At 36.0% G+C, this 26,334-nt stretch overlaps 1 protein-coding gene across 2 annotated transcripts in view; it reads right to left on the bottom strand.

Moving 5' to 3' along the window:
* Lpin (phosphatidate phosphatase LPIN) overlaps positions 1-26,334 on the bottom strand; it is a 257,365-nt gene that overhangs the window by 113,008 nt on the left and 118,023 nt on the right. The gene's annotated exons all lie outside the window — the stretch shown is intronic.

Raw genomic sequence — 26,334 nt, 5'->3', positions numbered from 1 at the left:
CCTAAAGCAGTAAATCCATTTATTTCATAGCGTGTACTTTTCTTTTTAAGGTCTGTAACATTAACCATGAATATTAAGACAAACAAAGAAGTTTATTATGCATACTGATATCCTTAACTAATACATATGGTAAAGAAACATGATGTTCGGAGACAGATGAAAAACATTACAGGAGAAAAAAGCAATGCAGTGCAAACAGTTGCTGTAACTTGAGAAATTCATTAACTGCTAACTCCTAAATTATCTTGAAACTTTCCATATGATGAATGATTGCCAATATGGATTCTGTTGGTGCTGATCCACTGATATTTTGGCTTATGTTATCCATCTATGGACCAATTCAATGGAAAAGTTTGGTGAAACTCAAGCAGTTGATCTTGACATTGCTAAGGCTTTTAATCATGTTTGGCATAAAGGTCTTCTTAACAACCTTCCATCTTATGGCTTGCTGACTATTTTTTGCAATTGGGTATGCAGTTTTCTCTCTGACCATTCTTCGTGAGTGATGGTAGATGGTAGACTGATGGTCAAAGGCTTTTGATCGTGTTTGGCATAAAGGTCTTCTAAACAAGCTTCCATCTTATGGTTTGCCAATTGTTTTTTGTAATTGGTTATCCAGTTTTCTGCCTGATCGCTCACTGAGGGTGATGGTAGATGGCTCTCTGTCTTCTAACTTTTCCACTAATGCTGGAGTTCCCCATGGTTCAGTTCTTTCTTCCACTCTTTTCCTCTGTATATTAATGACCTTCTGCTGACTGGAAATCCTATCCATATTTTTGCTGACAACTGCAAATTGCATTCCACCATCTCATTTGAGAAACCTTGCACTGCACAAACAGCTTAGTTAATTTCAATCCTTCTAAAACTCAGTCCTATCTTATATCTCCCAAAAAAGGAATCTACAACTCCTACATTTATCTCCAATGAGACTCTGCTTTCTAGGCAAAATATCTCTATCAGGGATTACCCTGACTTCTAATCTCTTGTGGCATAAGCATAACAAGTAGTGCTTCTCCTACATATAAAAACCGGGTTCTCTGTTTCACTCTCAATGTTACTTTTATTCTAAGCAATCATTCTCTGTATAAATCTCAAATCTGCCCTACCATGAAATATTGTTGCCACATCTGGGGTGGTGTCACCAAAACCTCTTTTTGATTTTTTTTTTTTTTTTTTTTTTGATTTGGTAGTTGTTGGCGCATCGGCTTCTGTGGCCATATTGCACCTCCCAAGGTTTTTGCAGTACTTTGATCCAAGCCCGAGGCGGGAATCGAACCCGCGACCTTTGGGTTGCCGGGCAGGTACTTTACCCACTCGGCTAGCCCGGTCGGCACCAAAACCTCTCTCGGGCTTCTAAACTCCATTCAAAGGAGGGCAGTACGGTTAATTAATAACCTGTCTCTCCACAGACATTCTGTTTCTGCTGCATGCCTTTTCTATAGATACTTCCATGGACACTGTTCTTCTAAATTGGGTTCTGTAATTCTTGACACTTCACCAGTAAATATCACCAATAACCACTTCTCCAATCCAAAGAATTGGAGAAGCACCAAAGTATCACCAATCCATAAAGACAATTCCAGGAGCAAAATGGGAGACCACAGGCAGGTCTGTCTGACTTAGTGATGTTGAAAATCATTGAGGTGATGATTAAGATTGCAATGCAAATGACACCAAGTTGAAATAGTAGCCTTGAGGACATATGCCACCAATTTGTAAAAGGAAAATTTTGTTTAACTAATGTAGTTAGCTCTTTTAACGCTGTTACTCACATGAACTTAACCGCTTCATGGATTATCCCGAGATATCTCGTTTTTAGTTTTAAAAGTTATTTGGAACTACATGAAATATCTCGGGATACAATAATATCCAAAGCAAACGATAATACCTCCAAATTTAGGACTGAAATGTATTTTCTCTGGAATTTATCTGGCTAATTTTGCATTAGGCAGGTAAATCCTGATTTTTCTCAGGATTTTCTTACACCTGGCAGCAAACAACTGACTTTCATTTTACTTATATTGTACAGCAACGTCATAACAGTAGCGCGCATGTTCCTGTGCCGCCAATAAGCAAAATATAATTTGCCATCCTAAATGCAGAATACTGAACCCATGAAAATAATTCACAAAAACAATATCGAAAAATATTTCGGCTACCTCTTGAACTGCCGCACATACGCGACGCTTACCTCGTCTGTCCACTTGTGGCGGCCGTGTGTCAGAATGTAGTTAGTTCGCGATTATTGCTTGTGCATTCCACTTGATTCTTTAAATTTATTTATATAATGAGTAATGAAGACTTTTTCTGTGCCTTTCTTTTAGCTCAAGTGCTAATTTATTAAAAAAATCTGTATAATTTGCACACTTTTTGGCATACACGAGATAACTCGGGTTAGCCCAAATGGGTTAATTACTCCCATGTATTTTCTACAAAAAAAATTAAAAAACAAACTTTTAAAAAAAATTTTTTTTTTTTATGTAAACCCCAAACATGAGAGGTATTAGAACCTATAGTAGTTAGCACTATGCTTGGGTTGGAGGTTGAGAAGACGAAAGAAGATATTTGTTGATATTAGACTTGAACTTCTGTAGACTATAATTTTCAGAAAATTACGTATGAAGGAAATTTGTTCCAGAAAACGGCAGTTGAATGAATAAACGAGGAAGATGAAAAGTTGGTTCTGTTAGTTTGAAGTTGGACAGTAAATGGATGTTGGCTGGTGGCTGCACATGTTCGAACTGTTTTTAAAGAGAGAGCGGGAATTATAGAAGCCAATTCAAAAGAACAGTGCCCATGGAAATATCTGTAGAAGAGGCATGCAGCAGAAAGAGTACGTCTATGAGACAGCGAGTGGAGAGACTCTGTTAGAGATGAATCATTGATTAACCTAACTGCCCTCTTCTGAATGGAATCAAGAAGCCTGAGAGAGGTTTTGGGGGCACCACCTCAGATGTGGGAACAATATTCCATAGTAGGGCGGATTTGCAATTTATACAGAGCGAGCAGCTGTTTGGAAGAAAAGTAATGCCAAGAGTGAAACAGAAAACCAAGTTTTTTAGATGCAGAGGAAGCAATATTTGTAATGTGCTTGTGCCAAGAGAGATTAGAAGTCAGGGTAATCCCCATACTATACAATGAGTATCGCATGGTGCGTAATTTTAATCTGTAAAATTTTAAAAAGTCAATCTGTTACGGCACATTTTCCAGGAAAAAAAAAATATTCTAGGAACAGGGTGTTAATGCAGAAACTAATTTTAATATTGATTATTTGAACTTTAACAAAGTATCTAAGTTCAATTAAGTTCCTGTATAAGCTAAAATATGCTGGGATCATATGTAAAAAATCCTTGGATGTTTATAGGAGAGGAGGCAGAGGGAAGTGATTAATAGCTATTCTTCAGATTTGAGCTGGTGTTAAGAGTGAATCCCTCAGAAATCTGTGCTGAGATTAATGGTTTCCGATTGTTTTAAATGACAGTGGCAAAGGGATATATAGGGTACATTGTCAAAACCTGCAAAAGATATGAAGACTGGGAGGATGGTAAGTCACTTGTTCCAGACAGTGAGATGGTATAAATCAGCCATTATAGACTAACAGCCTTCCAATATTTTCTATTTTCTTCTGTTTACTATTTCCTGTTAGATCTTTACCCCTAGCCAGAGTAAACTCTTCTATTCTAATACTTTCTTGACATCATTAATCAATCATCCACTTGGTCTATTTCTGGTCCTCTTGTCATTTATTTGTTTCAAATAATTGTTTGGTTAATCTTTCTCCCCCCCCCCTCATCCTTTCTACATGCCCATAATACCTTAATTCACTTACCTCTGATTGTCTATTTTTATCTCTTCAAGAAGTTTACTTATTTCTTCATTTGAAATATTGTCTTTCCACATGCCCATAATACCTTAATTCACTTACCTCTGATTGTCTATTTTTATCTCTTCAAGAAGTTTACTTATTTCTTCATTTGAAATATTGTCTTTCCACCACTTCTATATGTTAGTTCCATTCATTTATCTTAAAACCATCATTTCTGCAGATTCCAATTTTTGGACAATTCCTTTATTTCCTATCCAGCACCACAAGTTAAAACATGCTTGAAAACAGTATTATCAATTTTATCTTCTTTCGAATTTTGCTTTTCTTAAAACAAATCTGTCTAAGTGGCTTACTATATGTCCTGCTTTACTTACGATATTATTTCCATATCAGATCTTCCATATTCATTAAATACTGTTCCTAGATACATAAGTATTATTATCTGGTTCCAATTTTTTTGGTTATTCAGACTGCACCCTAAAGCATCCTTGTCTCTCCCAACTTCCATAATTTTTGTTTTCTAATTCATTTTCATGTAAATTTTTTACAGCCTTCATCTAATTTATTCAGAGATTCTTGATCTTACATGCTACTATTTAACAGCAATATCAGAAACTCACACTTATTAAATATGACTAAAAAATTTATAAATAAAAGAGATAAGGGGTGCAGCCTAGCCTTAATCCAAACCATTAACATTTAATCATTTCCCAATGCTTCTTGAAATCTTCACTACAGATTTTCCATTTTTATACAAGCTTTTTATCCCCCTTAAAAGATTACCCTTGATACCATATTTTTCTTAACTTGGCACATAACAAGCAGCAGAGATGACCCATGATGCCCACATGAGGGAAAGGCTTCACAAATATGTATTGCAGAGCTTGTAACCAGATGCTTTCGAGGAGAGGAGGAAGCAGAGTCTGAGTTCTGTAAGGGAGGAGGGGGGGTGTAATAAAGTGAATGATGGTGAAATTTTCCTTCTCCATAAATTCACATTAACCAGCTTTACAGTTGGTTTGTAGGAAGTCATTTTTATCCAGTGAGCTGTTAATTACTGGAAAAAGTTGCCTCCATGGGTAGTTGAAGCTGACAGATTAAGCAGCAAAATCCTGTGCTTCCTTTCATTATATGGCTAAACAACTAAATTAATGACCTTAATTAATATAGATAAATGATTCCAATCAACTTAATAGTGTGAAAATTTCACTTTTATTCATTCATTTTATTATTCCATTTTAGAATCTTATAAACCTCAATCAAATCCATTCCAAAAGATATCTAGTTATCCAGCCCTGTAGTCCACATATTTGATGTTACTTATATGTGTACCATTTTGTCAATTTCACCAGACTTTTTGCCTGTCTGAACTATTGCAAGAATGTAAATGCTTTTTTTAGATATTGCCTCCATACCTGGATAGGGAATACCCTATCCAAGTGGTGGCCCTCATAACTGTCTTACAGTTGAATTATATCACTATTTTTATAGCAAATGTTTGATAAATCATTGACATTATGGCATGGGCTCTCCTTGCTGCCTGTCTCCACTGCATGGAGAACCTCATGTCAGCATTGTTCATAACACCCAAATCTGTTTCTTCTACTGTTTTTAATTCAAATCCTTTAAGTGTATAAAATATTTGAGTTATTTCCTATGTGCAAAAGCTCGCATTTGCAGAATTAAAAAAAGCTCAATTTATCAGACCTCAAGCCTATATACACCATCTTGCTATTGTATATTAAATAGTAGTGCTATTTAATAAATGTTATTCACTATCCTCCCACGTTCATTTGCAAATAATAACATTACATACAATATTCCTTAAAAATATATTTATATATATATATATATATATATATATATAATTACGAATAATAAAAATAAAAATAAATAGAGAAGCTGTATGGTATGTGTGGGGGAAGAAAATTAAGATTTAGATGGATTAGAATTGCGATAATATGAATTATACAATATTTAAATATTGTATAATTATATATATATATATATATATATATATATATAAAATTATACAATATTTAAATATTGTTGAAATAGTTGGAAAACAGAATATTTCATAATAAAAATAAAAAGGAGGGTACAGCATACATCAGGGACAGCAAAAAGCATATTCCTCTATTTTTAGTCTATTTTTGTCTTTTTGTTGTGTTTTACTGTAGTGGTTTAAACCTCTGTTTGGTGATATTTCACATAAATTTGGACCTGGTGCCCATCAGAGGGGGCACCGTTAAATTTCTATTTTATTGGCTTTTAAATTTCAAAGAATTATTATTCTTATATTTAGATTTTCTAAATTAATTTAGAGTTTCTGCTGCAATATTTTTATTCTTGTTACCCCTCTCTTCCCTCCCTGCTTGATTTGAATTTAGGTTTAATTTTGTCTTTTTGCTCTTGTCTTGCCGTACTGCTGGCATTATTTTATTTTATTTTTATTTTAAACCTTATTCTAATTTATATGATTATATATATATATATATAATCATATATATATATATATGATTATATATATATAAATATATATATATATATATATAAACACACTCATATATATATATATATATATATATGAGTGTGTTTTTTCCCTCTTTTTAATGGCACTTTGACATAAGTATTATTGTGCATCTGAATCTGGTAATCAAGTTAGCCCAACTAGGTTATCTTAATCCAGCATGGGCCTATACATATTAATTTTATGAAGTATATTAGTATGTGATAATGAATTTTCATTACCTTCAGCTAATATGTTTAATTCAATACTAATTTTCACATCAATACATTTACTTACATATTTTATAATATAGTACATTCCATCACGTGGCCGTCAATCCCCTACTTCTTCGGGGACTTTGAGTGGATTGACAGCCCATCTGATGTAATGTCTCATACCTACCCATTTCTGTTATCCCTATACCAGTTTTGCCTTTTTGTTATATTAATTTAACTTTCAATTTTACATTTTAAGTTTAATATTTCAAAATTTACATTTTAAATTTAAAATATTTCATTTACTTATTTTTATTTTAGTTTAGTTTTTATGATCTTTCTCTACAGCAAACTGTGATAGGGGACACAAAGCCCAACAGGTAAGTATCCGATATTGTGAATGCTCTTACCTACTGTTACTGTCCTGAGGAAGTTGCAGTTTAGAAAGGGGTTTATTTCCCACCTTTAATTGTTATATAGGTAGCGAAGCTTTTTACTGCACAGTAGCACTTACTTTATACTGTGTCGTGTTGGTGCATTAGCCTCAGGCCCTGACATCCTATGCTAATGTCTGCTGTGTGGGGGGGGGTTTATTTGGTGGTTGGTTTTCTGTTAATTTCTTATGAAATATGCCTACAATGGGATTTAAGTTTGTCTTATCAAATTGTATTTACATTTACCTTTATATTTACATATGTTTTTACAGTTATTTGTACATTTGTTTTTGCCTTACCTCGGACTGCGACGGTAACGCTTTTCTAAGGCATAACAGCGTGTATATGTCCTATGATATGGCTATATACATATATACAGCCTCTTACTAGGTGATATTTTCTATTACTTTTATCTTATTTTTATCTTGGGGGGGGGGGGTTGCGGAGGGTTGTAGTGCGGTCAGACGACGAGCCTTGTCTGAGCGCAAAAAACCGTATAAACATGGGGAATTTTATTAAATGCTATGGTATTTTTAGATTATTTTCTATGAATGTATGTGGGTAGACATTAGGGTAGTATGTTCTAATACTTGCATGTATAGCTGCTTTTATATGATACCTACTGTATTGGGTGGTTATTTTATTTTATGTTGAGAGTTTTAATGAGTTTTAGAATGGCTATCTTTACACTATTTATATTGTTGCATATTTTTAACAACCTGTTTGTTTGATTTCTGATTGTATTTCCATCCATATATATATATATATATATATATATATATATATATATATATATATATATATATATATATAAAATATTATTAGTATAAAATACAGTAAGTAGATGTTTATGCATAGAAATAAACTAATGAAAATACGGTGTACCCTGGGAGCGATATACGTTGTGAACGAAGGGGGGAAGAAAGGAACCGGAAAAAATAATTGTAACGATTGAAAAGTAAACCAAATGAATTTTTTGAAGAAACGACCAAGGTGGAGATAACATTGCAGTGTCTTTCATAATTTTTGTGTCTTCATCAGAGGTCATCCACCAAAATCATGAAAAAAGACAGCAATGCTCTTACTTCTGTTTCCGACATGCTCTGTATGTCAAAGTATACGTGCGAAAGTCCACGTGGTAATATCAATTATATGCAATACCTTATTAACACATTATGTAATTGCAAACTTGGTATAATTTTATTCAAATTTTATTTAAAATTGATATTACCACGTGGACTTTCGCACGTATACTTTGACATACAGAGCATGTCAGAAACAGAAGTAAGAGCATTGCTGTCTTTTTCATGATTTTGGTGGATGACCTCTGATGAAGATACAAAAATTATGAAAGACACTGCAATGCTATCTCCACCTTGGTCGTTTCTTCAAAAAATTCATTTGGTTTACTTTTCAATCGTTACAATTATTTTTTCCGGTTCCTTTCTTCCCCCTTCGTTCACAACGTATATTGCTCCCAGGGTACACCATATTTTCATTAGTTTATTTCTATGCATCTACTTACTATATTTTATACTAATAATATTTTATATATTATGGCTGTAGGGTACTTTTGCGACAGCAGTGACCCTGATCCATAATTCATGTTATTGTAATTCAGTCTTATCTAATCTAAATCTAATTCTTAATTTTCTTCCCCCTATAGCATATAACTTCTCTATTGCATTATTCTTGATGATGATTTTATATATATATATATATACTATCATTGAATTATATTAAATATTAACATAAGTTAAATTATAATAAAGTGAATAAATAAATAAATAATTAAGCATTCATTAGAGGCAGCGACATGCAATTCCTCCATATGAAGCTGAAATACATCCAATATTTTAAATTAAATAAAATAAAACATAAGCCAGTAGTATGGCAAAAACTGTAGAGCAAAAATTAACATAAAAATAACCCAAATAAACAAACGCAGGAAAAGAAAGAATAGATATAATTAGTAGCCCAGAAACCCTTGTATAATTTCGAACTTTAAATCCAATTAACAAAAACTATACAAAATTTAGGATAATGCCAATTACATATTAATTTAGCGGTACCCCCCCCCCGAGAGGTACCAGTTCCGAAAGATGTGAAATATCACCAAAAGAGGGTTAAAGGAACTACCAAACGATAACAAAATCAAAATAAATTAAAATAAAATAGACTGACCATCATGCCCCATATCGACAGAGGACCACGAGGCCAATAATGGTCATGGAATCACTGCATTTCAATCGCTATACAAATCATCGCCATGGTGAAAAGATCGAAGTACCAATTCACCCTCCCTCCACCGATCGATCCACCAATGCAGAGGATTTGCACGGCGGTGGTCCTTATGCAGCGAAAAATAATATAGAACAGACAGCACTCTAGAGCAGAGCCACACCACTGACATACTGTAAGCTGAATCAGCTTATATAGAAGAAAAAAGGAAAATAGATGGCGGCACAGGCATTGCTAAATTAGCATATCGACCCATTACTATTGAATTATATTAAATGTTGACGAAAGTTAAATTATAATAAAATGAATAAATAATTAAGCATTCATTAGAGGCAGCAACTTGCAATTCCTCCATATGAAGCCGAAATATATACTATCATTGAATTATATTAAATATTAACGCAAGTTAAATTATAATAAAGTGAATAAATAAATAAATAAATAATTAAGCATTCATTAGAGGCAGCGACATGCAATTCCTCCATATGAAGCTGAAATACATCCAATATTTTAAATTAAATAAAATAAAAATTTCACCATGGTAACGATTTGTATAGCGATTGAAATGCAGCGATTCCATGACCATTATTGGCCTCGTGGTCCTCTGTCGATATGGGGCATGATGGTCAGTCTATTTTATTTTAATTTATTTTGATTTTCTTATCGTTTGGTAGTTCCTTTAACCCTCTCTTGGTGATATTGAACTGGTACCTCTGGGGGGGGGAGGGGGGTCCGCTAAATTAATATGTAATTGGCATTATCCTAAATTTTGTATAGTTTTTGTTAATTGGATTTAAAGTTTGAAATTATACAAGGGTTTCTGGGCTACTATTTATATCTATTCTTTCTTTTCCTGCATTTATTTATTTGGGTTATTTTTATGTTAATTTTCGCTCTACAGTTTTTACCATACTACTGGTTTATGTTTTATTTTATTTAATTTAAAATATTGGATACACACACACACACACACACACACACACACACACACACACACACACACACACACACACACACAGGTAAGTAGAAAATGACAGAGAGAGAGAAGTAACAAGCTAACAAAACCGGCAATCGAAACCACGGAAAAATCCATGGGTACCTAAAAAATATATATAATACATTAAAAGGTTTTTTTTTTTTTTTTGTAGTTGTTGGCGCATCGGCTTCTGTGGCCATAGTGCACCTCCCAAGGTTCTTGCAGTACTTTGATTAAAGCCCGAGGCGGGATTTGAACCCGCAACCTTTGGGTTGCCAGGCAGGCACTTTACCCACCTGGCTAGCCTGGTCGGCCACATTAAAAGTAATTAATGCTATAGATCCGTTGATTTAAATGTCTTCATCAAGGGTCAACCGCCGAAATACAAAAAAAAAAAAAAAATACAGAAAGAAGTAATGAAATACAGAAAGAAGTAAGGCCTCTGTTTCTAACATGAAATATACGTAGCATGTGATTCAAACAACGAAGCTGTGTTGAAAATTGAATTAGGTGAATGCAGAAAAAAGGTCAAAAATAGGCTGGTTTTTGGTTTTTTTTTTTTTTTTTAGAAGCATTAGCAACTAAGGCCATATTGCTCCGAGATATGCGGTGGTCATTCCCTGACCTTTCCGCATTGTCCGTATTTGGTGGTGACGGGCTCAAACCCCGGTCTAATCAAGAAGCGTGTGCTACGTCAAAAATAGGCATAGGTAGGCTAGACACTGATGTATAGTAGTAGTAGTAGTGGCATGTGACGCAAGAAAGCAAATGTATGAGCTTATGCAGCATCAGACAAAAAAAAAAAAAAAAAAAAAAATTCACACCATTCCCTCCAAATGCCTGTCCAGTTCCTCCTTAAATTTATTCAATCTATCAACTTCCACAACGACAGATGGAAGTTTGTTCCAGCAATTAACCACCCGCTGGCTAAAGGAAACTTTCCGCACATCTATTCTACATCTGTCTTTTCTTAATTTGAATTTATGCCCCCTTAGATTCGTAATCTGAACAAGTGGAAGGATCCCATCAGAATTCGGCGTGCTCAACCCATTCAAGGCCTTATATACCTCAATCAGATCACCGCGCAGGTGCCTAGTCTCCAGCCACTGCAATTTGCAGAACCTAAGCCTCTCTTGGTAAGAGGATCCCTTCATTCCCCTCACCAATCTTGTTGCCCTTCTCTGTACACGCTCAAGTAAATCTACATCCTTCCTAAAATGAGGCCTCGAGACCTGTACGAAGTACTCAAGCCCACGGCTTGAGTACTTCGGCCTGACCATTGCCTTATACAGAGGAATAATCACCTCCATTTCCCTGCTAGAAAAATTACTATATATCATTGACAAAACCCCATGACCTGCCCTGGCAGCCTGTCTGCATTGCTCAGAAAACTTCATATCTGCCTGCACAATTACTCCCAGGTCTTTTTCATTTTCTACCACCTGTAGTACCACACAGTTGGTACGTTTCTCTGGGGTTACTTCTACCCATATGTAGTACTTTGCATTTGTCAAGGTTAAACTTCAGTTGCCACTTCTTAGCCCATATGCCCAAATTATCTAGTTCCTGTTGCAGTAGCACACTGCCATTACTGTCATTAACAACCCTGCCAACCTTTGTATCATCTGCAAACTTCGACATTAAGCCTGATATACCTTCATCAATATCACTGATAAATATACAAAACAACAGTGGACCTAACACCGAACCCTGTGGGACTCCACTAATAACATTAGTCCAAGAAGAGCAGCACCCGTTGATTACCACCCTCTGTCTTCTAGCACTTAACCATCCTTTTATCCATTGTAGCAACTTACCCTTAATACCATTCTGCTCCAATTTGTACAATAGTCTTCCATGCGCAACAGTGTCAAAAGCTTTCCTGAAATCCAAATATATGATATCAAAATTATTTTTTGCATCCAGTTCCTTTGTAACCACATCATAATATCCTATCAAATTTGTCAGACAAGACTTTCCCTTAACAAACCCATACTGTGTCTGAATTATTGCTGCAGTCTTGTCTAGATGATCCTGCAATGCATCTTTAACCAGCGACTGCATTATTTTACCCGGAACAGAAGTTAAACTAACTGGTCTGTAATTACTCGTGTCACCCTTCGATCCCCCTTTGTGAATTGGGGATACATTTGCACATCTCCAGTCCGTCGGAATCTCCTCTGAGTCCAAGGATGCTCTCATAATTATGGCTAAGGGTTTGCTTAGTTGCTTTGTCGCCTCCTTTAATATAACTGGATAGATCCCATCCACCCCAGGTGCTTTTCTCACGTTTAACTTCAACAATTTCTCTTCCACTTTGTTCTCAGTTATTACAAAATCATTAAGTATCTTGCTACAATTTGATAACCTTCTGCCATTTTCAAACCTTAATAATTCCTCACGTGTGAATGTAGATACAACATACTCATTCAGTTTGTTTGCTATCTGAGCAGGATCATCAACAGTCGAACCATCGATGTCAAGTGGACCAATCAGATTCATCCCCTTCCTTTTTAGAGTTTATATAAGTAAAGAAATCCTTGCTGTTTTTCTTAGCATCTTTTGCCAAGGATTTCTCGTAATCTGCCTTCGCCTGCCGAACCTCCTTTGTGACCTGATTACAGATTAACTTATATCTGTCATAGGCTTCTGAGTCGCTTGATAATTTATATGCATCCCATGCATTTTTCTTCTCTGTTACGAGTCTCATTAGTTCATTTGACAACCATTTAGGCTTCCCACTTAGAATTTACTGTTGGTAACATCATCAGTTGATCCCGCTGTACAGAATTTAAAAACTGTCGGAGACCACTGTACTCGCCTTTACGGAAGCAAAAACCCTTTCCTTTACCCCTGATGGTAATTAAATCTTTAAGTAAATCCCACATCAGTACACTATGATCACTGCCACCTAGTAGTTCTTTTATCTGCAAATTCCTAATACATGAATGATCACTACTGATAACCAGATCAAGAGTATTACTTTCTCTGGTTGCCTCTCGAACATGCTGCTGCAGAAAACAATCATCCAATAAATCCACAAAAGTCTGACTAGTGTGTGAGTGCCCAACCCACAAGTTCCAATCAATATCTGGGAAGTTAAAATCCCCCATTATAAGACATTCCTATTTACTAGCCCACTCTATTTCTCTGTACAATTGTTCATTGTACCCATTCGAGTAATTAGGCCTATAACACACTCCTACTCTTATTTTTGCTTTCGCAGTGCTTATGTCACACCAAACTGACTCAACAGTGCACTGTTCATCTATATCAACTGGATGCATTTCTTTTGATTTTATGTTTTTCTTAATTAACAGCATAACACCTCCTCCCTTCCTATCCTTTCTGTACACATTGTACTCCCCAAATTCCAGTTCGGCATTCCTTATTTCTGTGTGACACCACGTCTCTGCTATCCCAACAATATCCGCCTTTGATGTCTTGACCAAGACTTCAAATTCATCAAATTTATTTACTATACTTCTAGCATTGGTATACGTGCAAGTATACATGCACCTATTCTTATTCTTAATTACTCTAACACATCCCATATACCCACCTGTTTCACGATGACTGCCATCCGTCCCTGAAACCCCCAACACCCCTCGCTCCAGGTTGCTACTTATTCTAATAGAAGTTGTGCAAGAATCACCTTCACCTCTGCCTATGGCTACTGTTAAACTATTAGTCCTTGTATCCCCCAAGCTATCAGTTTTCCGACCCACCTAACACTGCCTCGATAGCATCAGCAAATATTCTTGCACTCTTTCTATTTAAGTGTACCCCATCCCTGTAGAAGCAGTCTCTCCTGTTAACAAGTACAGTCCAGGCTGAAAAAAATTCTATCCCTTGAGCCTTGCACAATCTTTCCAGGGCCGAATTGATCGACAAGGCTCTCATCATATACTCCCTCTTATCGTGTCTGGGCAGAATTGCAGACACTTTCAAATTCAACCCTAATTCATGGCTTTTTTTCATCAGTGACCTGTACTTGTTAAGTAATTCTGCCGGTCTCCTACTCTTAATATCATTAGTGCCAACGTGTACAACTATATCACCTTTTGTGCCCCTAAAAGATGATATCTGCTCTACAACGTCATCAACCTTTGCCCCTGGCAGACATACACTGGTCCTGTTCCACCTATCCTTTTTACAAAGGATGTTCCCCGTTTCCCTGACAATAGAGTCACCAACAACTACTAGTTCCTTTGGGACCAGCGCAATCTGCCTTGGGGGTTGCCGCTGTGTTGCATGATGACCAAGTGCAAGCTCTGGCGTTGATGTGGGCAGCTGAGAGCCTGATGGGCCCCTCAATTTAGATCTTTCGAGGGCATCCACCCTGTCCTTCAAAAACTCTCATATAGGCCCATAACAACGCTGAGTTGTCGCCTGATTTCCTTACACTCCTTACATCACGCACACACAAAGACATCCCCCATGGCAATATCAAGTTCCATTCCAGATAGTTCAGCAAACATTTCACAAGTTGCACATTTTTTTAAGCTGTGATGCGTTGGAGAATCGCCCCCCTCAGTTCTCCCCCGAGTCACAGCACTCCTGCCACTTTGTGCCCGTTGCTTTGCTGCTCTAGTATATTTCATTGCTGACCCAACAGAGGCAGAGAGGAGGGGCAGGAAAAGAAATGACGAAGAAAATGAAATAAAAAGAAAAGCAAAAGCAAATAAAATGACTTACTGAAGTACCAAACAGGAGTCAATATATGGGCCGGGGGGGGGTGAGCTACTCATTGTGTTGCTGCGGAGCATATTAAAGGATAATTTGAAAGCTGTTCGGAGTATTTATGGTATGTCACCATGACCCTGTGTGTTGGAAAAAGGAGACAGTAAGTTGGACAAAACTAAAATTAAGATTACTAAGGCATGTTGGGAGATCGGCATTAAACAAATGAAGTAGTAGTAGAGTCATAGATGCAAGAGAGCAAGCTTATGTAGCATCTGCCAAAAAGAAAAAAAAAAAAAAAACCATTTCACACATCCATTCCCTCTAAAAGTTTGTCCAGTTCCCTCATTGAATTTATTTAAACTATCAACTTCCACAATGACAGATGGAAGTTTGTTTCCAGCAATCAACTACCCACTGGCTAAAGGCAAATTTCCGCACATCTATTCTAGAACTGTTTCTCAATTCAATAAGTCCCAGGATAGAAGAGAAGTGAGCTTACTAAGTAGCATAAAAAAGTCGCTAAACTTTCTGTAAGATGAGAAAAGTATATTATAGTATGCATTTCGATATTTCATTCAGTAAACTAATGTCTCACGAGAAATAAAAATGTAGGTAGTAGGATAGTGAAAAGAGTTCGCAAGAAAAGGTAAAATAGGTGGGCTAGGGCAGTCCTGGGTTGTGAATCACATTCCTATAGCAGGACCCTGAACATAGTTCTGGGAGCATACTTCATGTGTTTCAGTCAGTAATGTTAAATTAATTAAAAACAAAAATAAATAACATGAAATGTATAATAAGTAAAATAAAAAAAATTCATAAAAATACAATTGGTGGGCAGGAGTTTTCCAGACTGTGAGACAAAGAGGTTGGGGGGGGGGGTATTATCTGTACATATGTACAAGCTTGTATGTGCAGACTATTGCTGTTGCATATTATAGCAATCCTGATGCATTGGGAAAGAATGTACCTTTTTTGAAATGTACATGTCAAATAACCTTTTAAAAAAGGTTATTTGAAAAAAAGATATATTCTAATATCATTCTTTCCCAGTGCATCAGGATTGCTAAAATATGCAACAGCAATAGTCTGATTATTCATAATATCTAAAATCTCTACAATAAGCTTTTGGATAATTAGTTTCCTCCATCTTACCTTTATTACCATTTCAAAAAATGTACTACTCAACATCAAACATAAAAAGTTGCTTAACTACCTAATTGATATCCACAATATAATAGCTGGCTGATATCCTATTGCTTACAGGCTTGTACGTATATACAGATAATAACCCACTAGCCTCTTTGGTGTCTCACATTCTGAAAATAGTGCCCACCAATTGGCTACCAAGGGGGTAGGTATTGTACAGTAAACCCCCGCGAATCGCGGGGGTTATGTTCCTGAGAAATGTCGCGAATACCGAAAATGCGAATACTGAGTTATGGCTCCCATAGTAATAAAGGGGTTCCGTTCCAAAGTGTGAAATATATAAGAAAAACTAGTCTAAAATTTTGTCTATGTATGTATTATATGTACCTTCATAATATGACTATGTACATAGACAGTACATAGTGAAATGCAAGCATATGGCATCGAAATGAAAATAAGAAACAATTTAATATTAAATGTAATATTTATTAGAAATTTCAAACAAATCTTTCAAACCAGCGCCTTTGCTAGCAAAAAAACTTATCCTGCCAGTGCTATCACCAGTTTCGCTAGAGTGTTGATAAAGGAGTTTTGCCTTTTCACGAATGATGAGTGAACTTAACGGAATTTTATTTTGAGTTCGGTCTTCTATCCACAGATTTAAAGCCTTTCCCATTTTTTCTAATTTAACATCACGAGTTACAGAGCAAATTTTTGAAGCAATTAGCGTGTTTTCACGGACACTACGGCAGATTTTTTCTTCCGATCTTTTGATTGATCGTACCGTTGACTCATTGATTTTATAATGTTTTGCCACTGAGGAAACACTTTCACCATTAGAAATTTTATCTAATAAGTCAATTTTATTCGCTAATGTCATCACCTTCTTTGATATTTTCACATTTCCCTTGTTACTCGTAGCCATATTTTTGTAGGGGTTAGAAAGAACTTGTCCACAATAAAGTCACTTTCTTCCGTTAACACACTCGAAAAAGTCTGTTTTACACACTGGAAAACGGTAGATTTATCACTTTTGTAAGTATATAAATTGATAAATTTATTCAATTTATAAGCATATAAATTAAAAGCAAACGACGAAACCTTCCATGACAAGCACATAACACATACTGAACAAGGATTAGCGAGAAATATCCACGCTAGCGATTTTGTCACCCCTCCCCCCCACCCACTGAGCACTGGTTTGACAGGGAAAGATAATTTTAGCCATGCCCATGTTTTTTTATGGCGGAAAATATTCACGGCGCTTTAAAATTCACATTTTTTTAGGTTTCACTTTATATTAAATTGGCGATCGCGAATAGCGGGGGTTTACCGTATTTTTTTTTTTTTTTTATTTATTTTACTTTTTATACATTTCATGTTATTTATTTTTGTTTTTAATTAATTTAACATTACTGACTAAAACACATGAAGTTACTCCCTGAACTATGTTCAGGGTCCTGCTATAGGAATGGGATTCGCAACCCAGGACTGCTCTAGCCCACCTATGTTACCTCTTCTTGCAAACTCTTTTCACCCTACATTTTTGAGCCATTAGTTTACCAAACACAATATCAAGATGCTATTTTTATACTATAATATAGTTCACTTGCCTTACAAAGTTTAGCAACTCTTTTACACTACTTTGTAAGCTTATCACTTCTCTTCTATTTCTATCCTGGGATGTACTACTTCATTTGTTTAATGCTAATCTCCCAACATGCCCCAGTAATCTTAATTTTATGATTACTAGGGCATTGCGTGGTCACAGTGACATACCATAAATATTCTGAGCAGCCTTCAGATAATTCTTTACTACGTTCCGCAGCAGCACGATGAGTCACTCCTCTCCACGGCCCACATACCAACTCATGTTTGGTACTTCAGTAAGTCATTTTCTTCATTTTTTCTTGTCCCTCTTCTCTGCCTTTGTCAAGTCAGCCAAGAAATATACATCAACGTCCAGTCCAGCCTACCTACCATTATTTTTTATCTTTCTTCCATATTCACATACAGCAGACTCTTCATTTACCGAGATCGGATTAACCGGGACACTTCAAGACTCCAAATAAAAAAAAATAAAATAAAATAAAAAAAAATCGACCAGAAATCAAAATTGAAGTAATAACTAGAATAGGTATAAAGAGATGTTTTGGAAGTCGTAAATAATCGACAAGAAACCCCGTTATAAGTCCTCGTTGGGAGATTAGTGTATCTATTATTTTTAGTTTAGTTTAGTTTGTTTTAGTGTGCCACGTTGATTGTTGTGTTTTGTCGCACTGCAAAAAAGGACAATTTTTTTTTTTTTTTTTTTAGAAATCGCGAAAATGCAAGAGTTGTACTTTCGGTAAAACAAAAACTTAAATTATTCAAATGTTTGAAAACGGTGCATCCTTTAAATCTCTAATGACCATTATAATGTTGGTAACCAAACGATATGTGACACTGAAAAAAAATAAAGGGAAGCTATTCGATTTAAAATCAACATTGTAAAAGATAAAGGGAAGCATCGTATTGGACATGCGAGTAGTGCGTGATAAGTTTTTTTCATTTTTTATCTATCGCTATACTTTTTAAGTAGGTTGCTGAACTTATTTCGATACAGTAAGTCCAAGACTTACGTTACATTAAACAGGATACGTTATGTTAGATAGAATACGAGAAGCGGTGAAGGGATCAGCACCAATGAAGTCAACTATAATAACCAATCGGCTATGAAATACATATCAGTTTTCACAGTACAATATCATGCGTTTATTCTTCCTTTTATGTTTTCTTTTCTTATTATTATTATTATTATTAGCCGTATGGTGCAACTAAGTAGAAGGGAATCACCAAGAAAGAGAAGAATGATGATGTGCCACTGCTGCTACTTCACCACTCTCCCCAGATAATTTAATTGAACTAATTAAAAATATATAAATATTTTTCTTCATTCTTCTGAGAATATTATGTAGTTTTTGTAATTTTGGCACATCAAGAATATAGTAGCAATATTGTATTAGTCATTCCAGAGTTCGTAAAACTCTACTTACGTAAGAAGTCCTATAACGTATCTCTTACGTATGTCGGGGACGCGATGTATTTTTGGATTAACCGGGAAATCAATTATCCGGGATTTTTTTTTTTTTTTACCATCCATCTCGGAAAATTGAGTCTACTGTAATTCAATTTTCAACATGGCTTCATTGTTTGCACCACGTGCTATGAATATTTCATGTCAGAAAGAGAGGCCTTACTTCTTGCTGTATTTCCTTCGGTTTCGGTGGATGACCACTGATGAAGATGTTGAAATCATCGGATCTACAGCATTAAGTACTTGTGGATTTCTATTAATCCAATTTTAGTTAAATTTGGGAAGGCCCAACAAATCTTTTTGAAAGATCTAAATATACAATTTCTTGAAAATCCACCCACTGGGAGTTGAGTTATTGCATGCTGACAGACAGAAAAAGAAATAATAATTGCAGGACTTCTGAAATTTGTCAATTTCAATGAAATTTGGGATGGCTGGAAATCTTTCTAATAGACCCAAATATAACATTTAATGAGAATCAATCCACTAGGGGTGAATTATTACACATGGATGGATCAACAGACATTTTGAAGACAACAGGTGCATTATTATGCATGTAGTCTAATGCACCTAAAAACAGTAGTGGTATACAATCTTTTTGCTTGTCTTGTAATTAATGGTTACCAAAAAAGGAACCATTAATTATAACCCATTGCTCCTAATCCTGTAGCCATCCCACAATCTATCTAAGGATCCATTCTGTGATCCCAGTATATTCCAGCTTATATAGCTAACTCCTGTTTCATGAGATGGTCAATTTCATCTCCTGTGTGAAATGGTCAATTTTTTTTTGAAATCCAACTCACAATATGACACTCATCATAAAAGTTTCAGGTTAGTTAAAATAGATTTTCCCATTACAAAGCTGTGCTATGTTACCTTGAGAAATACTATTTCTATCTAGATAGCTCTGTATTGCACTCTTATTCATCATGTACATGATTTTCCCTCTATGAAGTCAGACTAGCCACTCTACAGTTATCCATTTCATTCTTGGAACCATCTCCTAATCCTATAGCAATTCAGCAATACAGTGGGCTTCTAGAACCCAAGGGAATCATCACTGAATCCAACAAAGTCTCATAATTAAGTTGATAGTTTGATACACTCCCCAACACTGCCCTCAAAATAACTTTTATATGAGATCTATCCAAGCAGCCTTACATGATTTCAGACTTCAGTTTTTTCTAGTAAAAAAAGTCTGTAATTTCCATGTTGGTGATTTAGGCTCAGGTTTACTGGCATAATCACTCCTCGCCATGAAAAGGGGGAAGCTTTCAGCTACACAGATTTCTGAAATTACCTATTCAATTCAATCAGCTATAATATCAGATGAATTTTCAATTACTATCCACATCTATTACATAGAGGTCTATTCCAACTTGTTCATTTCTAATATTTACATATATACTGAGTGATCACTGAATTATTTATTATCTACTTAATACCACGTTGGGCCATCTTTTGCACAGATAACAGCCACTATTTGCCTATGCACTGAGTCCATTAGATGAACTCATTTTATAGGCAAACTCAGTCCATTAGAAAATGCAAGAGTTGTACTTTCAGTAAAACAAAAGTAGGGATCTGCAGCCATGCTGCCTACACAGACTTGCACAGTGGTGGAATAGATGACAGGTGCATGTCCATCCCACAAAACATCCCACAGGTGTTCAAGTGGACTGAGGTCAGGAGATGAGTAGCCCAATCAAGATGAGTGATATCTTTGTTGCGTTCCCCTAACCACTCATGCATAGTGTGGGCCTGATGACATGATGCATTATCACCTTGGAAGATCCCATTTCTGTCCAGAAAAAATGCAACATGGCAGGGTGCACGTGGTCTCCTAAGAGCTGCCAGTAGACCTCACCAGTGATGCATTGGTCCACACACCAGGGGTCCTAGCTCTTGCCAGCAAAACATGTCCCATATTAAGCAGCCATGGCCATCTGTCAGGATGGTGGGCACCAAGCACCATGGGTCCATGGACTTGTGTTGCTTGTGCCACAAGCAAAGGCATCCATCGGCATGCTGCACCAGGAATCTGGACTGTGCTCTAGTGTCCAACCAGCATATTGTTGACACCACAGCATTCACCATCGACAATGATCAGTGGTGAGAAGAGGGTGTCTTGTGGGTTGTCTGCTGTGGTGCCTCCATATGTTTGAGTGTGTGGCACATTGCATTTGGAACACTATTCTTGCATTCTCCACATTGCATTTGGGACACTATTCTTGCATTCTCCACATTGCACTGCAACATCAACTGCTACACAGTGACCTGCCATTGAGCCTGTTCAATACATTGCATCCTTTGCTCACCACAAACATCCACCGTGCATGATCCTTTACAGTTCTGTCAGTGGGAGGTGGTTTGACCCACGTGACACCATTCTTTGTACACCTTAACCGCAGTGGGTTGTGAGCATCCAACCATACATGGTATTTACAATATGGAAGCACCTGATGCACAAACTCCCACAATCATGCCCTTTTGAAACTCCATGATATCTATACTACATCCCATAACTGCTACTTTATTATTTTGACTTGCACAACCAGATGCAAATTACTACTGCTCTAGCATAGGAAGCTCTTCGGCTTTTTACATGTGCTATACAGCATAGTACATTATTGATGAGGTGATCACTCAGTGTATGTAAATAAAGTGGGAAAAACAGAAACCTACTGTCTCCCCTTTTCTTCTCTTAGCCAGTGATTTCTCATGATTGGCTTTGGCCAGCCTAACCATTTCTATGACTGTGGAAGCTACAGATAACTGCTGATTTTACTACTATACTCATAAAATTATTATATTCTTCACAACTTTTTAACTGCTCTATATGTGTTCCACATTTTTTCTCTTGCACTAGACAGTACATTGGATTTGAAAAATTCCTTCAATCATAAACAATAATGAAACAAGCAACAAAACCGTTATACTGCAAAGTTGAAGAATTCTGAACTCCTGTGAATGGATGTTTTTGAAAAATTTTGCCGTTTTACTGATTTAATTAGATATTAAATCGTATTATATAAAAGCTTTATATTCCTAGTCACCATCGTTAGTTTATTTTTAAATTTAGCTAGGGATTTTGTAAGTTGCGAATTAATACACCTAGAACCTTTATATCGGTGATTTGGCACGAATAACTGTATCTTGTAACATGTAGTGCGTAGTGGGGGAATTCTAATGTATTAATTCTGGTAAATTCGAATCTAAAAAATTCGCATCATATAGGCAAGCATTAATAGATAATTTATTATCTATTATAATTAACATAACTTTACAAGACCGTAATGGTATAGCATAATACATACAGCGTAACTCGCTAACATGTTACATATAGCATAACTCAATAATGTAATACACATAGCGTAACTCGATAACGTAATATATATACAGCAGACTCTTGATTTACTTGGACACTTTGACTAAAGAGAAAAAAAAAAAAAAAAACAGAAACATAAAATTCAAGTAATAACTAGAATAGGTATAAACAGATATTTTGCAAGTCGTAAATAAATGCGACAAGAAGCGGCATTATAAGTCGTCATTAGAAGATTAGTGTACCTATTATCTTGCAATCCCCGCTGTCTTCACACCCACTGCTCAAAAAAAAAAAAAAAAAAATTAAAAAAAAAAAAAAATGTTTAGTTTGTTTTAGTGAGTTGCGTCGATCGTTGTGTTCCATCGCACTGCAAAAGGACAAATTTTGTTTCGTTATTTACGTCAGATATGTCGGAATTTTTTTTATAGTAACTTTTTTTTGTTGTTGTTGTTTAGAAATCGCAAAAATGATGGGCAAATGCAAGAGTTGCATTTTCAATTAAACAAAAGCTTTTAAAATTATTCAAAATTTTGAAAACGGTGCATCCATTAAATCTCTAAAGAACCATTATAATGTTGGTGACCAAACCATATGCGACATTGTAAAAAATAAAGGGAAGCTATTCAATTTAAAATCGACATCGTAAAACATAAATGCGTGTCCAATATGCACTACTCGCGTATTGGACACGCGAGTAGTGCGTGGTAAGTTTTTTTGTTTTTTATCTATCGCCATACATTTTACGAAGGGTTGCTGAACATTTTTCGATATAGTAGGTCCCGACTTACTATATCGGACTTATATGACTGAAGATTTCGGGGAAGGGGTCGCACATTTCACCATAATAACGTAAAAACTCACAGAATTCCTGCTATCGGTACTATAGCAAATGCAATAAGATCGAGTTTACTACCCGTTTATAATTGGTTACACTACTGACAAGCCCAATAACCCAGAAAATGCAAATTGTTTTTATTGTTTTTTGGTCATCATGATGACCTCGAAATTGTAGCAAAACCTTTGTGAAGTTCTTTTCAGAAAATTTTATTTTGACCGTTATCATGGTGCCTACTAAGGGAATAAATAAAAATAAATAAATTTTCTGTTTATACTCCGGGACGATCAAACAGTCAGAGGAGTTTACAAGATACACAGAATACAAGAAACAGCACCGTGTTCAGCAGTCACAGGCTTGAACCCCGGTCACTCAAGGCACGTGTACTTATGCACCCGTGCACCTGACCACTAGGCTACGGCGGCAGCGGTACTAGTAAATTTATCAAAAAAAGGAAAGCGATCAAGTCGGATCAGAAAATTAAAATAATAAGGAGGTATGAAAATGGCCAAACAAGTACCGCGCGGAATTCAGATTTGTCAGTAACAAGACAGAATATGAGAAGCGGTGAAGCGATCAGTACCAATGAAGGTCAACTATAATAACCAAGGCTACGAAATACATATCAGTTTTTATAGTACAATAACATGCATTTTTTCTTCCTTTTATGTTTTCTTTTCTTATGTGCCGCTCCAGCTACTTCACCACTGTCCCCAGATAAAGTTTTTAATTGAACTAATTAAAAACATATAACTATTTTTCTTCATTCTTCTGAGGATATTATGTGATTTTTGTAATTTTGGCATATTAGAAATATAGAAGCAATATTATTAGTCATTCCAGAGTTACGTAAAACTCGACTTAAGAAGTCCTGAAACGTACCTCTTATGTATGTTGGGAACACTGTATTTTTGGATTAACCGGGAAATCAATTATCCAGGAATTTCTTTTTACCATCCATCCCGGAAAATCAAGAGTCTACTATATATAATTAATAACAAATTTGATAGCATATAACCATTGCATAGTGTTATTATTGCATATAAGTATATTATGCTTAGTGTAGTATTCTCAATTATACTGAATTTGAATGAAAATCATGCCTCAGACCAGAGAAGCACAACAAAGAGCTCAAAGAAATGGGAGTGCTGTGGATCATGGGAGAACTGAGGGGCAGGGCTATTCTCTGAATCAACAATACAACCATGGAGGATGTCTTTGGGTGTGTGGTCGAAGAAGAAGAGTGCAAAGACATCAGATGTAAACTCAGAGTTCTGATGGGTGTTTATGAAAGCTTGAAGAACAAGGTGAATGTGCTTGAAGGAATTAAACTGGGAAGCAAATCAAGCTCTCAACTGCCCAACTGAATGACAGCTTGCAATTATGCATCAGGCAACACAGTGGCAATCCCCAAGACTGTGCTGGTCCCACAGAAGGTAGTACTGTAGGTGACTCTATTGTCAGGAAAACAGGAAATATATTGTGCGAAAAGGATAGATAGAATAGGACAAGGGTATGTCTCACAGGGCAAATGAGCAATATTGTTGTACAATATAGGCACCAATGACATTAAGAGTAGAACTGAGGACTTAATTGACAAGTACAAAGCAATGCTGAGAAAGTCACAAGTAAGGGTTAAATTTGAGTGTCCGCAATTCTGCGCAGAAATGATAGGAGGGAGAAAATGACAAGAGAATTTTAAATCAATTCAGCCCCAGGAGAGATTGTGCAAGGCTAATGGGGTAGAATTTTTCCGTGGTCTGTGCTTATAAACAAGAGACTGCTTCTACAGGTATGGGATATGCTTAAATAGAAAGGGTGCAAGAATATTTGCTGATGCTATTGAGGCAGTGCTAGCTGAGTCAGAAAACTGCTAGCTTTTGAATACAGAGCAATAGATTAACAATAGCCACAGGGAGAGGTAAAAGTGATTCTTAGACTGTTTCTGTTAGAACATGCAGCAGCCCAGAAAGCTAGGTACTGGGGATTTAAAGTCCAGCTGTGAGTCATCAGCGAACAAGGAAATAAATTGGCTGTGTCAAGGTAACTAAGAGTAAGAAAACAGGCATATATACTTGCATATACACCACCAATTCTAGGAGCATAATAAATAAATTTGAATTGCTAGTCAAGTGATGAATTGCAGACATTACAATATCACAGACATAGTGTCACTCAGATATAAGCGATGAAGAATTTTCATATGGGGAGTACAAGGAGAAAGGACAGAAATAGGAGGGAGGTGGGGGGGGTTACGCTCTTAGTTAAGGAACATTAAATCTAAGGCAGTGCATCCAGTAGACATGGGTGGCCACAGTTCAATGTTGAGTCAGTTTAGTATAATATAAGCAAAATTGAGAAAACTGGAAAAACAAAATTGAGAGTACAAGTGGGTTATAGGCTGTGATAAGTACAACAAACAACTATACTGAGAAATAGAGTGGGGCAGTATATCAGAATGTTTTATAATAGGAGATTTTAATTTTCAAGATATTGACTGGAACTTGTGGATTGGTCACTCACACACTAGCAAAACGTGTGGATTTATTGGATGATTGTTTTCTACAGGAGCATGTTAAGAAAGGCAACAAGAGAGAGCAATACTCTTGATCTCATTAACAGCAGTAATTTGTCATGCATTAAGCACTTGCAGATAAAAGAACTACTAGGTGACAGTAATCACATTATAGTGATATGTCAGTTACTTAAAAGGTGTAACTACTATTAAGAGCAAAGGGAAGGGTTTTGCTTTCCTTTAAGGTGACTACAGTGGAGTTTTTAAATTCTATACAGTGGGACCAACTAATAATGTTACCAACAACAAATTCTAAATGGGAAGCATTTATGTCAGGAAAATCATCATAGAAGCTACTAGACTTTTCATACCAACTAAAAAATACTTTTACCAGCTCAGAACTAAGTGGATTTTGGATGAACTAATGAGATAAGTGATAGAGAAGAAAAGTTCGTGGAATGCATATGAATTATCAGATAATACCGAAAAGTATGATGATAAGGTGCCTCCGTAGCCAGGTGAGCAGGAGCAGTAGTGCATAACA

Source organism: Mastigoproctus giganteus, chromosome 12, assembly GCF_048544385.1.
Source record: "Mastigoproctus giganteus isolate SK-2022 chromosome 12, ASM4854438v1, whole genome shotgun sequence".
Lineage (NCBI taxonomy): Eukaryota > Metazoa > Arthropoda > Arachnida > Uropygi > Thelyphonidae > Mastigoproctus > Mastigoproctus giganteus.
This window is presented reverse-complemented; position numbering and strand designations above follow the sequence as displayed.